General features: G+C 40.2%; 1 pseudogene; it reads left to right on the top strand.

The window, feature by feature from the left end:
* The first annotated feature begins 4,871 nt into the window (after positions 1–4,871).
* Positions 4,872–4,990, top strand: LOC111729578 (annotated as a pseudogene).
* The last annotated feature ends 4,226 nt before the right edge of the window (positions 4,991–9,216 follow it).

The raw sequence follows: 9,216 nt of genomic DNA, 5'->3' as shown, positions 1-9,216 counted from the left end.
TGTTACTCATTTATTTTGAGACAATGGACAAATCTCTCCACCCTTAAATTTTCTACTGTTTTCATCTATATGATCTGCTTACATTATTTACTCTGAGATTAAAAACTATTTAACAACTAAAAGCTCGGTGGGAAGCGATACGTGGTAAACAGACACGGGAAGGCTCCCTGTGTCTAGGAGCACCGTGCGACGGCCCGAGGAATCTGCTCTAGCACGGACCACACACCCGGCTGGCGATACCTTCCTTCCGCATGCGCTCATTACACAAATATTCACTGAGTTACACCCCGTGCCAGCTACTCTCCTAGATATTAACAAAACCGATCAAACTGATCCCTGCCTTCTTGTAGCTTACATCCTAGTCATATATCATTCAGGCGACCATCGTGTTCAAAAAAATAAAGACTGGTAAAATTACCATCCTATTTTACCTCAAGTGCTATGATAACTTTTAAGCCTACGATTTACTTGTTTTTCATTTTCGAAAAGGGCTGACTTTTTTTTTAACACATGGCTATAATTTTTAAAAAGTCCAAATTCAATACCATCGACCACATTCTTTTCAAAAAAACTAGGATGAAGTAATTCCGTTGATGACTTTTGAAGCTGTTTGTAAAATACAAAGTTAAATATATGAAACTATTCAAAGTTGATTCCTCTAAGATCTTGATGCATGAACAAAATCAATTTTCCCATGCAGTCATTTAAAGGGAAAAGATGCAATAATTTTTTTAATTGAGGTAAATTATGTACAATATGAAAGTTACTATCTTAGCCACTTTTAAGAGTATAATTCAGTAGTGTTAAGTATATTTACACTATTGTGCAACCAATCTCTAGAACATTTTTGTTTTATAAAACCGAGACTCTATGCTCATTAAATAACAACTCCCCATTTCCCGGTCCCCCAGCCCCGGTACCTACCATTTTTTTGTACAGATGTATAAATTTGACTACCCTAGGTACCACAAACAAGTAGAATCATACGGTTTTCGTCTTTTTGTGATTGGTTTATTTCCCTCAGCATACTGTCCTCAAGGTTCATCCATGTTGTAGCATGTGTCACAATTTTCTTTCTTTTTAAGACTGAATAACATTCTCTTGCATGTATATGCCACTTTCTGCTTATCCTGTCATCAGTCGATGGCCATTTGGGTTACTTCCACCTTTTGGCTATTGTGAATAATGCCATTATGAGCATGGGTGTACAAATATCTCCATTTATTTTTTAAATTAGTCTCCAGTTGCTTTTCCATAGGCCATTCAGCATTCCTACTTGAGATAAAATCAATTGGAACAGATAGAAGACAAGTCAAATATATATTTTTTTCATGTCACTTATATAAAATAGTTGGTCTTCATCAGATAACATCGCTATTCTATTAGGAGAAAATGCTTCCTGATTAAAAAGTTTCAAGTAAAAGTTTAAGAATATTACTCTCTACAATACAAAAGGGTGAAAAAACAAGTTAAAAAGAAGAGGATTCATATCCATGTTCTAATTAGAAACATGACCACATAAAGTTTCTCCCCCAAAACCAATTACAGTCTTTGACCGCATTTTACGTTCTTGAAGAGATATAAAAGTTCGCTTTCCTCACTTTTGATTTTAGAAGAAACTTTATGCACTGTCCTTAATGGAGGAATATTTGGAGAGAGATCAAAGAGAGCAAAGAAAATGACCCGAAGGTTGGAAATAATAAAACTTATAGGGAGAGCTTAAAAGAATGTCTTCTAAGAAAGAAACAGCTGAGACTAACCTGGAAGAATGATGGTCTCCGCCCACTAAATAAGAATGAAGACGGGGCGACCATGGGCAAAGCGAAAAATAGTTGACACCTCTAAGGTGAATTCGAGTTAGACGACTTGGAAGCTCTGTGGAAATCCAGCATAGAGGAGTAAGGAGAATACAGACAGCACTTCTTCGAAAAGCCATATTGGGACGACAGAGCAGAATGTGCTATTGTTGCTTTTCCATTTAGCTTAAATAAATTAAGCCAGATTAAACAGTGGATAATAGCAGTTAATAATTGTGAGATGTCAACTGTTGTATCCAGAGCGTTTTGCAGTGGGGTGGTTGAGAAGAGAAGCCCCTTTTTTTCTCAAATGCCTAAACCATTCACTTTCCATTTTTTTTTTTTTTTGGACTGACCTGAAATCAGTCGATAAGGATGTAGTGCAGTCAGTTTTGAGGCGGAGTCAGAGCAAGTCAGATAAAGCCCACGGCAAAATGGAAACCAGAAAACCGTGTGAGCCAAGCTGAGCCCGGTGTCTTGTGAAAGCATATGCAAAGCCAGCTCCAGAAAGTTGTTTTCGGTGAGCTTAAGGGTTAACAAGACCCCTCTCCCACCCTCACCAAGAAGAGAGTTCTTAAAGAGCTTTGCCTATTATTACAGCGGTTCAAATTCTGATTAATAAATTACATAATACGGTTCATCCTCCTACTAATGGCACCGCCATCCACTAAATGCCTTCAGCCCAGAGCCCGAGTCATCCTCGACGATCATCTTTCTCAGCCCTCATATCCACCCTATGAGCCCACATAGCAAACCTTCTCCAAACATTCCCCAACTCGGTCCTCTTTTCTGTCTTCATGTCTCTGCTCAGTCGAGTCTCCAGCATGTCCCCTGATGATTCCCTCGATGACACCTTTGCTCTCCCCTCCCCCCCACTGTTCTCCGTTCGGCAAGCATGTCACACTGTCCTCCTGCCCGGAATTCAACAATGCTTCATGACCCCTACACACAAATCCAGACTCCTCGACTGGGCCTAGAGGAGCCTCCCACCCCTCAGCCCTAGATCTTAGGAGTCTCCGTCCCACCTGAGGACCTACGCATGGCTGGTTCCCTCTCAGCGTGACTATGTCACCTTTCCTCCCCACCCACCTGGCCATTCCGGAGCTGGCCGTGATGGTGTCGTGCTTTACGGGGGTGATGATAAAATGAGGCCCAGAAAGGTACAACATAAACTCAGACTCCAGTAAAACCTGAGATAGCTATAAACTAGAGTCTAGAAAAATAGAATTTTCCGATTTGTTCTACCCCTAAGTGGTGTCTGGTCCTAGGAAAATATCTAGCTCAGATTTAATCTTCAATCATCGAACCTAGGGCCTAAAAGAACACTACTCTTATATAAATCAGCTTTAGTTGCCTTAAATTCTAAAGCAGTGTTTCTCAAATTATATTCAAAGTAGTATCGTGGACGATCTTGGAAGATAAAAGTAAATAAAAATAAAAATTGTCATGATCACTTAAGGATTCATGGTGCCAGGTCCTTTAGTACAGAACTGTGTTGCTATTGTTTAATATCTCCTGCCCTGAATTATTCTGAACCCAGAAGCCACATGACCTTTTTCCTATCCGCTTAGCCTCCCCATGGACGCGGCTTGGGAAATGCTGGTCGAAAATATCCCATCTTATTAACTGTCAAGGGACACTCCCAACTCGGAGAAGCATCACTAATTTTAAAGGACAATCTTCTTTATGCTTCCAGTCTAGTCCCAGAATTTCAGAGCTCATAACCAGCAGGAAAACAACACTTCACTGAGTGTATCATTAATTTTTAAAATGTGACATTCATAATCTGCTCACTCCTGGTTTGATGCTGTGCCGATTGTTCATGTTAAACCGTGTACTCTGAAGCTTCAGATAAAAAATATCATGGTTTCTTATACAGGTGTATTTTCCCCAAAGTTCACTATAGAAAATGTTAAATGTACACAAAAGAAAAAAAAAACAAGTATAATGGACCTTCACGTTTCCATCACACATTTCGACATTAATCAGCTCTTCTTGCATGTTATCCCTATGCCCTGGATTAATTTGAAGCAAATCCCAGATATCACAGAGGTATTTTTTAAAGAACTAAATGTCAGTTAATGTTTATTACTAAGAGTAAAAAAGCCACAAAATTAACCCCAACATTTATGCAAATACAAATACATCCACACACACATTGCACATTTATTAAAACAAATAATTCCAGTGGTTTTTGACCTTAAGCTGGCGTCCCTTATTATTATTACTTTTTTTATTTCATGGCATGGCATGCATAGCAGGGCGTGTTAGTCGGTCTCTCTCGTGTTCAGTTGCTGCCGATAAGGACTCACTATAAAATATTTGTTCCAAACTATGGGGACCAGGAGGGAAGCACACTCTGACTGTCAGAACGGTCCGAGCCACACGCACCTGTCAACGAAAGCAGGTCAGCGGGCTAGAGCAGAGAAGGCGAATCAATAACCCTTTGAATCAATCACGCAGGCAGCAGAGAGCCTGGGGGCAGAGGACAGAGGCCACGCGTGGCCTGTGCTTTTTTCCAGCTTTCCTCTCCTCTGCATCTGATGCTCAGTCCCCCTTGCAGGGCTCTAGAATCGAGTACAAATAACCATCCCTAATTTATAGTTTGTGCCCCACCTAATTCTTTTTAAAAAGGATTTGAGACTCAAGATAAATGAGTCACATTTAAATGCAAGGAAGAAGCGCATTGCTCTTTTCCCAGTCGTCGTTACATTCCGATCACATCTGACAGTTATTAATAAACAAATGAACTTCTTCGGAAACCTGTATTTTACATCCTGTGGACTCACCCAACGTACACGAAGGATTTTACTGAACCTGTACGTAGGTCCTGACCTCGTCATCTTAAATGTCCCCGCTGTTACACGTGGGGTTTAAAATGTTTGATGCTCAGCCTGCCTCAATCTGGTTGACCCTCCAAAACAGAAATATCCTGAATCACGTGTCCATAGGCCTTCCTATTCTACTTCTGAAAAACTATTTCACAAAAGTATAGATAGAATATCTACAAATCGATGATCACTGTTAGTAGAAACTAGCTCAATCATAAATCCTAAATTTAAAATGAAAGCAATAGTCTACAGCCATGTCATTCTGAACAAGCCTGATCCCGTCTGATCTCGGAAGCTAAGCAGAGTCGGGCCTGGTTAGTACTTGGATGGGAGACCACCTAGGAGGACCGGGTGCTGTAGGTGTAAACAATAAAAAAAAAAAAAAAAAAAAGGGATTGTAAACTGACAAGGTCCTTGCAATCTGTGAGGTCAACCAAGGGTTGCCTCACCTAAAAAAATTAAAAAAATAAAATAAAATAAAATAAAATAAAAGCAACAATGGATATTTTTTTCCCTATGTACGGCAAACAAGTGTAAGATTTGAGATAATCTGTGATGAATGTGCAATAAATGTATATTTTAAAATCACGAAAGTAATCTTCGAGCTTCATACTTTTCTTTAATAGCTAATAATTACACATTTATAAGCACCTATAAAAAATTCTTTTTAAAATTCTCAGTATAAAATTAAAGACATTTAAATAAATATTGTGGTAACTTTGATAAAAGAAGAGATGAACCTGTATCTATTCATCTTTTGTACCAACAAATCAAACCCTGTAAACAAACAGCAAGGGATTCAGGAAAATACACCTAGATTCACGTGTTCGAGATCATAAATAAATCACACAAAGATTCCAGTGGAAGTCATTCATCGGGCCTCGAAGAAACGAGAGATTCTATGCCTCTCCCGTCTCAAATCGACTTCAGAGTGTCATGAAAAGCTTTTGTTGTGGAGTCGCTGAAGACATGGCCAGAAATGGGACATTTTGATCTTCTTTACTTAGTGAATTCAACGCAAGAGGAAATGGTTGAGACGTATTGGTATATATATATATTTTTCCCACTTAATGGCAGGAGACACAGGATTCAGCAAAAGAGGGAATCATTGGAACACAGACGGGCAGAAAATAATGGCCCGTGATGTCTACGGGCCCTGAGTAATTTGGGGGGATTATCTAAAAATTATCCCCAAGGCTGAGATATACTCTTTTTTTTTAACATTTGATTATTCATGGTGGAAATCTGTAATATAGACATTTTTTTTTGTATGATCCTGAATCCTAGAATAATGTTTTTAAAGAATAAATTGCTTAACTCTACAATCGGAGCCGCAGAAACATGTCACACGCGCCCAGATGGTGCGTGTCCCGCGGAGGGCTCAGAGCCGGCTGCATTCCGTTCTGGGAACCGGCCCCCCTCAGTTTGGACTTCATCTGGCTCTCTCAATGATAGGGTTTCCATTCCAACAGATAGCAATGCCAAGAACTAAAAATGTCACTATCTAATTAGGGAGGGGCAGACTCAGAATGGCCTTTCTTTCCTAATCGTGTCTGCAGTTTGAAAATGACTTGATGAAGGCTTTTGATGAAAACCCCTTGCTTTTCCTGGTACAAGGACAATTGTTGTTAAAGTGACTAGAACAATGCGGTGAGCCCAGGAAAAAAAAAATGTATGCCTAACGAAGGGAGCAAAGGGAACAAGGACAAAAAGATCGGCAAAAGGTGAGCGGACGCTGAAGCTTTCGACATGAAACTTAGTTTACAAAATAGACACTCCCCAACATCTGTATCAGAGGGCTTGACCTGGTGTGACCCCCGGTGAATTCGGCAGATGGGTGGCCAGGCTGAAGGAAAGCAAAAAGGACCCGAGATTCATGCAGATTGGGTGTTTATGTGTTTTTCTGGGAATCTACTGTTCCATGGTTTTTATTACCTCCTCGGCACCTCCCTGAGCCAAACAAAATCAAGAAACGTCAATCCCAGGATATTTCCACCTGTAAAAAAATGTGTGTGTGAGTGCGTGTGTGTGTACATATACATACATTTCAGAAACTACAGGTAAACATTCCTAGATGTAGGGCATGTTGCTTGCATCAAAATGCATTTTAAATATTTGATATTAAAATAAAACTCAGAAATTCAGAATTTTAAGTTTATCTCAAAATGATTCATTTTGAAAAGCGAAAATTTCAGTCAAGTCCTTTCAAATCAGTAGTTGAAAGCATCTCATTAGTCTTCGCAGTTTCTTCAATGTAATAAGACGACTGACTTTAAACGTTATGTCCATTTGCCTCTCACCTGTGTCCTTTTTAAATGAGCCATATAATAATGGCAACTTAAAAAATAACGCTTTACAAATAATAAGTGCTTCAATGACAATAATAAAGGAATTTTAAATTCCTAGTGTAGAAGCAACCACAACAAAATTCTAAGTTCAAGTCTTCACTTTGCCTCTCACTGCCCAGGAAGAGACTCTTTTTTCATCTATCAGATAATTTTTCAAGGCAATCTGACCCTGTGCTGGAGATGGACAGATGCTCTGGGCAGCATCCCCAGCCTCATCCAGGCTCAGTGGGCGAGCCCACCTGCTAGACACCCGCCATTCTTGCTGTGTACAGTGTGACCTTTCCAGGGCTCCACCATCGAGGTCAGAAAGATACTCCACACTCTGACAAACAGAAATTCTACAATTTTTAAATGCAGTTGCATAAGTTAGTGGAGCACATTGATCCCTATTTGAAATAGTCACACCACACACAATAAGCCATACAGAGAGTTGACTCTGTGTTTATTGAATGTGTGTATCCCTCCGATAAATGAGAAATGTAAGGTCTCGGGCACAAAGACTTGGGTGTGGACCCAGTGCCTCAGGAAATGTGAAATGCCTCTAAAGGCCTCAGTATATGAGGATTGCCATTGACTTATTCATCCATCCACAGTTAACACTATATTTTAGCAAATGCTGTGGCATAAAATTGTAAGGTTTTAAAAATAAAATCATTTCATCAAAATCAAAGGCGATGGCTTTGGGACTGCTAGATATTGGGGATTTGAAACATTTATTTCCCTCAGAATGGCGCTGTGCTGTGAACGTCAGCTCTGAGATCCCAGGTTGCCTCAATTTGCCTGCTCTGGAACCGGAGGGCAGATGGGTGTGAAATGGTGCTTCGAAGTAGTATCAGAAAAATAGCAGTGTAAAAGCTCTTCTTAAAGCATTAAGAACAATTTGAAAGGAAAGAACACTACCATTTTGATGGAAAAGTTGCTTATTCAATATTCATTCAAGGAATATTTATTAAGCTCCTACTATGTGCCACACATGACACTGTTATACTTAAGGTTAATGGGAAGGGATAATTTTCAATAAGATTAAAATTAAATAAGTTTTATGTCAAATGGTCTACCTGTTTTGATTTTTCTCTAGTTGTGCAATATTGTTTCAAAAAACATTAAGTATATTGTCCTTAAACCACAAGGAAGAGCCCTAAACATGCCAGATGTCCAGAAAGTTATGTCTGGCTTGGAGCATACCATACATGGAAATGTTTTTCTTGCTTAAATAAGTCCCTACTCTTAAGTAATGGCTGTTGTAAGTTGTGTGTCATTGGTTGACCATTTTTGTTGACTCTTAGGCATTCATACACTGTGCACAACTGAAAAAAACATTTTTAAAAAAAGGAAAAATATCTTTTAGAGAGGAAGAATCACATATTAAGACTTTGGACAAATTATGGAAGCTTTCTACGTCTCAGCTTCCTCATCTGGAACGTGGGGCCAGTGAGAACCGCCGCCTCTGGGGCTGCGTGAAGTTGTCAGATGTAGCCTGTTGTGTACTTCGTTAGCTGTTTCATGTGTGTGCAAGCGTTTCAGTGTAAGTCCAACCCTTTCCTGCAAACGTTGTGTTCTGACTTATCTGTGACGGTTAGGGCAAAAAGTAAGAGCCTTTCATTCTAGTCCATGGCTCATTTTATATCATCCAATTTCTATTTAAGTAAACACTGAATAGAGTAAGAATTGTTCATCTTGATAAAATCCAACAGACTGTTGTGACTAGTTCAGCAGCAGTCTAATGCTCTTACATTGAAACGATAGGACTTCGGGGCATTTACCCATGACTCCTTCCGCATATCTCGAAGTTTAGCAACGCTTCTTAAATGGAATCGCTTCTGACTCGACTCCCTAGCAGGCTCTACGTGAACGAGCAACGTCTCATCCATCAGAAACGTGGCATCCTGAGCCCGGGGGACACTGTGCCTCCTCTGCTTTAGAGGAGAAAAACACGGGATGCAGAGGCTGAATAATCCAATCCACTGCACCTGGAAATGCATCACCTACAGCAGTGTGAGTGTCCATGGGACCGTCAGCTTGCTCCACACGATACATCGCCCAGGAAGTCGGGCAGTGGGGCTACGGGACATGAGGAAGTGAGTTTACATGTGGATTATCCGTATGAGTCGGCTCGGGCTGCCGTAACAGAACAGCACAGACTGGGCAGCTTAAACAACAGTGATTTATTTGCTCGCAGTTGTAAGGCTGCAAGTCTGAGGTTAGGGTACCAGCATGGTCGGGCTCTGGTGAGGTCTCTCT

The sequence above is a fragment of the Pteropus vampyrus genome, unplaced genomic scaffold, assembly GCF_000151845.1.
Source record: "Pteropus vampyrus isolate Shadow unplaced genomic scaffold, Pvam_2.0 Scaffold270, whole genome shotgun sequence".
NCBI lineage: Eukaryota > Metazoa > Chordata > Mammalia > Chiroptera > Pteropodidae > Pteropus > Pteropus vampyrus.
This window is presented reverse-complemented; position numbering and strand designations above follow the sequence as displayed.